This window comes from Physcomitrium patens, chromosome 12 (genome assembly GCF_059467195.1).
Source record: "Physcomitrium patens ecotype Gransden chromosome 12, ASM5946719v1, whole genome shotgun sequence".
Lineage (NCBI taxonomy): Eukaryota > Viridiplantae > Streptophyta > Bryopsida > Funariales > Funariaceae > Physcomitrium > Physcomitrium patens.
In genome coordinates, this window is record NC_143421.1 from 13,383,824 (window position 1) to 13,392,686 (window position 8,863).

The following is an 8,863-nucleotide window of genomic DNA, read 5'->3' on the forward strand; positions in this document are numbered from 1 at the left end:
CAACTAGATTTGGAAAGAGCACTTTTTTGACTACACTTTTCATATATTATTTAATGAATTTGGAATTTGGATGAAGAAGGTATAGAGGTTTGAAGTCAACACATCCAAATCAAAGGCGGTAAGGAAGTGATTTTGTTCATAGTAATGGTTGGAGCCATATCTTGAGTTTTTGGATGAATTCTTGACTCAAACCTTTTATAAAAGACAGATTATTGTGTTAAAAAGCGATATATACAAATTTTGTGGTATTTAAGTACTTAATTTGTGAGATATGAAGAAATTTGTACATGGGTGTATAAATCTTGGGTTTGAAGCTACTATTAGGATTTTGGTGATATCTTAAGATCCACCACAAATTTGCAATTGAAATTTGTTTTAGTAGTTTTTATAAATACATCAATACTTCATGTAGAATTTTATTGTATTTGAACAATCCAATTGGAAGATATGAGTTGTTGAAGTTTGAAAATAATACCCCATAAGGATATATAAGAATTTAGAGTTTTTTTAATCATATTTTGGATATTTTGAGAACTTAAGATTTATATATGTGGTGTAATTGCTCCTAAAAGAGTTATATATATATATATATATAAAATTTGTCTTTCTTATTTCAAGTCTTCATTGAGCAAGTAGTGGTAGCTAGGAGCCTAGTGTTTTCTTGAGGCAAACTCTCTCTACCTTGATATATTGGTGCTTCCACTTAGAGAGCTTTAAGGTACTAATTATTTCAAGAAGTTAAGATAGAGGATCGAATCCTTGGATTTGGATTACTAGGTGGAGTGGATGCCTATTTTTTATTCAGAGCAATTGCTTAATTTTTGGAAGAAAGGCAACAAGTGCATAGGAAGGATAGAAATACGATCAAAGCTTTACAAGTAGTAGTGGATAAAATTGGAAGGTTTGATGGAAGGAACATCACTAAGTTCTTTAAGATTTTTACATGCAAAATGGAGGTACATTAAGTTTTAAAAATGAAGATGATTACTACCTTTGATTTAGTAGTGAGATGAGAAATCAGAGAAAGAGTAGAAGAGTTGCATATTGAAACTATATCATGGAAGAAATTTGAAGAATTCTTAAAAGATGAATTTTTTGAAGAATACTCAAAAAAAATTAAAAAATGAACTTTTTTGGAGTACATTGAACAGAGGCCAAAGGGCTCCAAATGAATTAATTAAGGAATTTGAGACTAAGTTTGGATAATTATCAAGGCAAGAGATGCAACTCTTGGAAACAAGGAAAACTGGATTATTCTTATAAGCAGTTAATGAATACTTGGAAGATAAGTTGCTCTTTTATCTAGAAGACAAGACATGTAAGAGTGGTTTTACAAATAATTGGAAGCTAGTAAACAAGACAGTGGAGCTTATGGCTAAACAACAGAAGATTAAGACTCATGGTTTAATATCAAGATTGGAACTAGTGCCTATATCTCAGAATCAAGTACCACCTCAAAAGGTGATCAAGACTATCAAGCATGGTACTCTTGAAGAATTAATCAAGGACATACAAGATTGGAAGGTAGAAATGACTGAGTTGAAGAAATCCTAGATAGAAAATTCATCAAAGATAATTGAAGGCTCAAAGAAATTTGTAGAGAGATATATGTGGTATGACAATCCAAACTAGAAGTGTGATGAATGTGACAGCTATAAGACTGCAATCAAGGATGGTATTTTATATTTCAAAGAAGGCAAGATAAATCTCTTAGGATCAGATGAGCCTTTAAAGACTAATTTTGAGAAGGGTGGCATAAAAAATTAGTAGAAGAGCAAATATCAAAGAATAATGCCATACAAGAATAAGAAGCTAAGTCTTACTCTATTACAATTGAACAAAAAGTAGATAAGACTAGTTCTTTATCAACTACAAAAGTCATGATCAAAGGAGTTGAAGCTATCAAAAAAATGATTAGATGGAATGATCCAATTGATGCTATTAATATTAAAGCATATTTATGTGGAAACAAACATGATGATGATCTGCATGATACTATGGTTGAAGAAAAAAGAAGTAAAGCTATTTATGAAGAAGATGTTGAGCTTAAAAATAAGAGAAGATCTCTAAGAAACAAAGAAGCTTTTAAGGAGAAAAAATCAGAAAAAATGCCTTGTTCCACTCATCTAGGTGGTATACTATTACTAAAAGAGTGGTGAGAGAAGGGCATAGAGAAGGAGAAAGATGATACAAACAAACCTAAAGATAAAAATCTTACTTATAAGCTTCAATCTGACATTGAAACATCTACAATATAAAGAGCATTTTAGAGGAGAAGATATTAGATGCCAAAATTGAATTCACTCTAAGAAAGGATCTTAGTATAGCTAAGGATTTCCATGAGTTGATCATCAATGTAATAAAGAAGAAGACACAAATGACAGCTGAAGCTATTATCGTAGAGGCATTAGATACTCGGATAACTATAGATGAAGAAGAAGAAATAGGGCAAGTATTTGCACAATTTATAATATTTGAAATTGGAAATAAGGTTGATATGGGAAACAAGACTTTAATTAAATATGAAGAGACTATAGAAGATCATCAAATGAAATGTATATCTATAAGATTTATTGAGATAAAGAAGAATGTACAAGAAGCATGTATAAATACTTGCTCTATATGTCATAATGATGGAATAAAAAGTAGTAGCTATTTAGTTCATTATTGGGCTAGAGCTACTACAGAGATATATATGAGGTTAGAAGAATCTAAAGATCCAATTTTAGCCTTAATTGATCATGGATCTATAATCAATATCATGTTAAGGCAAATATATGAGAAGAATAAGTTGCTACTTAATACCAATCATGGTTGGATAATTAGAGCTATAAACAACCAATAAGGTGATTTATATGGAGCTTGTCTAATTATAAAGAATAGGATTAGAGATGTGGAATTCAAGTAAAATTTCTTCATACAAAACTGTGCTATATATCTGATAGTACTTAGTCAACCATATATTACAGCTGCTAAAATGGAAACTAGAGTCTCGGATGATGGTTTATTGTAATGGCCATAATCATGTAAGCTAATAATTACATATAGAAATAGGTAGAAGTAAATAAAAGTAGGTAAAAGTAAGTTAATTCTATAATATTTAATATAGAAGCTTCCTAGAAACTTCCTAGACACTACTTTGACTTCATAGGTATCTTTAATTGATTTTTTGGATTAGAAACGTGGTCAACAAGTTGGCCATGTGCCACACATGTTGTTAGCTTGAAGATCAAGCTAACTATTTGATCCACACATAGAAAAACTTGCCTTGTAAGTCAAGGCATGTGCCCTACAAAGTCAACACATATTGGAGGTCATATAGAACGTCGTCACGTAACCCCTAGTTAGAGAGTATATATAGAGACAAGAGTGAAGGCTTCTTCACTCTTGTCAACTCTTTTCTTGCTTCTAGTCTAGTTTCAAGGGTCTCTAGTTTTCTTGTCTTTTGGCAATAGCCATTCCAATTTCTCTTTCAATGTATATACTTGTTTATATATATTTTATTGCCTCTCTTTGAGTGAAGGCTCACTTGTCTGAATTGTTTTTTCATCGAGTTCTTGTCCTTGACAGATTGACAAGAGTACACCTACAATATCAGAGCTTTGTCTAATCTTGATTAAGAGTGGATTACCCCTTTTTTTTTATAAGATATAAGCGTATTAAAAGTTACCGATTACCCTCTTCTAAACTGATATTGTCCTTAGTATTTTCTTTGTCTGCAAGTCCTCTCTTCTATTTGTCTTGAGCGATATTAGACATCTTCTCTCTTCTAAGTGTTATCATGGCAGAACGTCTTGAAATGAAGAGTGCAATGGCACAAATGCAAGAGCAATTGAGGGAGTTAATGCTTGCAATGCATCAATTCAATTTACCACAACAAAGAGCAACAAGATTGATAAGAAGTGAAGATATAGAAATGGTTGGAGCTGCTTCAACATCTGCACCAAACCATGTCCTTTCTCCTATGGTAGAACGCCCTTCAAATGTTAGAGAACCAAGAATTGCCCTACTCGAGAAGTTTGATGGCACCAGATCCAAGTTTTGAGGATTTATCAATCAAGTGCAACTTGTGATTGAACTTCAACTCCAAAGCTATCCAACTCCAGGATCACAAGTTAGATTCATTGATACGCTTCTTTCAAGTTCGGCACTATCGAAGTTTTCATCTTTTCTTGAATGACGAGATCCAATATTGCATAATCTAGAGGCTTTTTTGGCAGAGTTTCGATCCATGTATGGAGAACATGATGCAATTCATATTGCAACCAATAAGATCCATATTTTACAATAAGGCAATCGATCAGTAACGTTATATGCTTCATAATTTCGACAACTTGCAACTGATATCAAGTGGGATGATGCTGCACTTATTAGCCAATTTCTATAAGTATAAATAGAAATGCTATAGTGGAAATATATTCAAGAGAGACTTATGAGGAGTTAGAAAAGATAGTAGCAAATGGTGGACTTAATACAAGCTATGGATTGAAACATGAGGCTAGAGTACAAACTAAATATAAAATTGTGACAAGAAAGGTAAAGCCTATAGCTACCTAATTATCAATTGATACTATGGAACATATTAAGTAAGCAATTAAAGAGCCAAGTCTAAGAAAAAGGTACGGAATTAGACACTAATTTACTCAAGAATCATTACCTAAATTGAAGCTTACAAGGAGTGATTTCTTAACATCAATAGAAAAAAATATATTTTAAAAAATGCTTACTAGGCATAGTAAGGCATTTGCCTTAACTCTTGAAGAAATTGGATGTGTGGATTCTAATGTTGTCGTACCTATTGTAATCTTTACTGTGCCACATGTTCCAAGGAATTTAAAGTCTATATCTCTGCTCAGAGCTTTGCTTCCAAAATTAATAGAATAATTAAAGAAGAAGGTGAAGATGTGTCACGGACATAGAAATACAGACTTGAGATCTAATAAGAAGTTCAAGAAGAACTGGCAAGAACTAGATTAATCAGATGAATACAAGAACAACACTAGAGAGGTGAGCTAGAGCTCCAAGAGATGTGTTGTCGAAATTGAAGAACTCTTCAGCCTCGATTCTAATATATATTCCTATTTAGGGAGCTTCTCAAGCAACTTCTACTAACTAGGAAGCTTCTAGAAGGTTCCAGAGACTTGTTTCTAGAAGGTTCTAGAAACTTATCTCTAGAAGGTTCTAAGGACTATGTCTCTAACATCACCCCCTCCTTTAGCTTCGAGGTCTTTGAGAAGCAATGTTGTTATTAATTAGTACCAACACAAGAAAATGAAGATCTGTCGCATAACGTTTGCTATGAACTCCAACTATTGTTCACGAGGTAAGTGGTTCATCGACCCTTGAAGCTAATGGTAGTGGCCCACTCCTTCGACTTCTGACCAAGCATGAACTTCCGTGTCCTCATTGTGAAATTGTCTTCTAAACATGCCTTCTGACTAACCATCATAAGCAAGCTCGAACTCAAATACAATCACTAGTGATCAGTTACTCGGTATCCTTCGTCATCGTCGTAGTGTAGGTAGTTCTTCATCTCGGGGTCGCCTTCATGAGCTAGTCGGTTGAGATAATCTGACTGGCATAGTATCTATCTCTTGGCTATCCATATCAGAAGACCAAACTATGGCTACTGAAAAAATTCTACTTTATCTTGGAAAAAATAACTATATCAACTGCGAATTTTGGTGGTGCTCTCCTCCTTTCTTATATTCTTGGATGAGTAAGCTTTAGAAAGAAGCTATCGTCAAACCAGCTTAGGTTTATGAAGATGTTGTTGATGAAACTACTATATCTTTTGTGGCACATTGGCGAGATTTTGAGCTGGCTCCTATGTTCGCTCATTAATGTCGTAGCCGCACCAATGAACAAGATACTCCAACTTATCCCACCTTCGCCATGAATCTAGCACCTTTTCAACCTCATATTCCTTGTGGTTCTCGATCTCAATACTAGGTGGCAGACATTGCACTCTTCCAAGAAAAGACGACTCTCGATAAGGCTCCAACAGAGAAACATGAAAGACTAGATGTACCTTCATAGAAGTCGGTAATTCCAGACGGTACGCCATTGGATTGATTTGCTTCTAGATGATAAATGGTCCCAATCTTTGATAGTCCAACTTATCACATGGTCGCTTGGTTTTGATATTTTGTTGAATAAGCCATGCTTTATCTCCAATTTTGAGAGTAGGTGCTTGATTCCGAAATCTATTTATAGATGCCTTGTAGGATCCTTGAGCGGATTGTAATTGAAGCTTCAACGTAGTTTAAAGCTTTGATAGTTGCTTCACAAATCCTTCAGCTGCTAGATTGTTATTTGTTGACGGACTCAATAAATCAAGCTTTAGGTGATACCCATAGTTGAAAAAGAATGGTGTGTATTGAGTCGATGCATGGAGGGTGTTGTTATATGAAAACTCGACTAGCGGCAGATATGTGGTCCAATCGTCTTGCAGATAGTTGATGCTGCATCGTAAGTATTGTTCCAAGACTTAGTTCACCCATTGTCATGTTGTAACATGAGTATACCGTGAAAATATAAAGAAAGGGGACTTTTATTAATGTTCAGTTATCTCAAATATTGAGAGCAACGACCAATTGCACTATAAATACTGGGAGGCCAGGTTCAATCACCCCGTTACAGTCAGCCGGGACATACTGAAATGCTCCATTCGATTCCAATATCGGGAGTCAGTAGGAAAGGAAGGACCAATGCAACGAGAGGTGAGCCTAGTTCGAAGAGCCAATTAGATCCAATTTCAAGACATCCAATCCAGGTCCTCTCACCTAATATGAGACCTGACTTGGTTGGGCAATCCAATGCAGTCCAATTGCGGGAACATCCAGGTCTTACTACGGGCCTCTTAGCCAATATGAGACGTGAATTGATCGAGCGACTCAATGTTGTCCCGATTATGAGGCTCCGATTTTGTTTCAGGTTGTTCCATCTTTTGTGCTATTCCGGGAACATCCTTTCAGTAAAAGAATCTCTTAAAGGTAAAAATGGAAGAGAAAGCCTTGACAGCGGAGCCAATTTCGGATCCAAGACAGAAGATTGAAGAAATTCAGAGGCTAGGGTTTGAAAGAGGAGAGAATTAGGATTAAAGGGGAGGATAGGTTAAGAAATGGAAGGGGGAAAAATAAGGTTTTTAGAAGGATTGGAGAGCTAGCTTCATGCTTCGGAGCAGGGAAAAAAGACAGAGAATTGGGATTTTTTTTTTTTTTTTTTTTTTTTTTTTTTTTTTTCTTTATAGGGTTTTGGGAAGACTGAGACAATCGTTGCTGAAGTCAGTGCTGTGCTGGTGAATCATGGTTTTAATGAAGTGGGTGTGATTATTCTTCACTGTTTTGTGAAATCAAGGTTACGTCTGTGATTGAAGGAATAAAAGGGTGTCTATAGGATTGAGTATGCGGAGTGAATGAAATTTATTGGGTTAATCTAACGAGACAGTCAGTGGATACAAGATCGTGAGTATAAAGTGGTATCGAAGATTAGCAGTTTGGGTTGTTCGGGGTTTTTTGTAACGTCTACAGACCTACCAGCTGGGGCAAAAAGGATTTCGGCGAGTAGTCGAAGGACATCCATATAGATTTACGGTACATTTTTGCAATCATTTTTATTCCAACAGTCAAAAACCGATAGACTACTTGAATATTAGCGAATCTCCATACTACCTTCTACAGCCAGACGCTGGGCGCGTTCTCCAGCAAGAAAGCATGTAATACGACAAAAGTGGTGAACTCAACGTGAAAGCTTGAAGTGGAAGGTATTGGATTTCATTTGATTTTATTTTTATTTTTATTTTATGGAGAACGAAAATAAAAATTTTGAAGGATTTTTGGGAGGAGTTTCTAGTGGGGGTTCTTCTAAAGGACAAGGTATGCACATGGATCCATCAATTGCTAGTATGTTTCAAGCCTTCTCATTATCAATGCAGCAATAACAAAGCAATGATCGAAAGAAAGCTTTGGCAACCAAAGCATTGCAAGCAGTGGTCAATAAAATTGATCAATTTGATGGGAGGAATATTTTAAGGTATTTAAGATGTTATATTCGTGAAATGGAATTAAATCGGATTTTTGAGAAGAAAATGGTTGAATTATTTGGACTTGCCACGATACGGAAGATAAGAGACCATATTACATCGATTACGGATCATAATGGGAATTCATGGGAGATTTTTTCACATGCATTGAAAGATGAATATTTCTTGGAAGATGCTGATCGCATTATTAAGAAGCTATTTCTGGAATAGATTGAACGGCCTAATAAGAATTTGCAAGCAACAAAGCTACTTAGGGAATTTGAGAGGCAGTACTCTCAATTATTGAAGGTAGAAACGTTGACATTGGAGCCAAATAAAGTTGATCTATTTCTTCAAGCTGCTGATGGAGAATTGCAATGGAAATTAGAACTCCTTCTTGAAGACAAAGAAGAAGATGAAGGATTGACAACAAAGTGGAAGAACGTTGAAGATGCAGTGGGGTTGCTTACGAACAGAGAAAGGAAGAAGGACAGGAGCGATATTCCAAAAACAGTACAAGCATCCAAAGCTCCAGTACGTACAACACCACCAACAATGCCTACAGTTCAACCTTCGACATCCTTATCAAAGAAAGCAGATATGGGGATGGAAGAAATTATACGAGGAATGCGAGATCTTCAAATCAAATTGGTAAGACTTGAAGAGAATACTTCTACAAATAATTCGAAGAATGTTTCAAAACAAGGATATGTACAAAGATGCATTTGGTGTGATGACGCTTCACACACTAGGAAAGATTGCAATGAATTTAATAATATGATACGGCAAGGAATTATTTGCTGGAAAGATGGGAAGATAGCATTAAAAGATAGGAAGGAT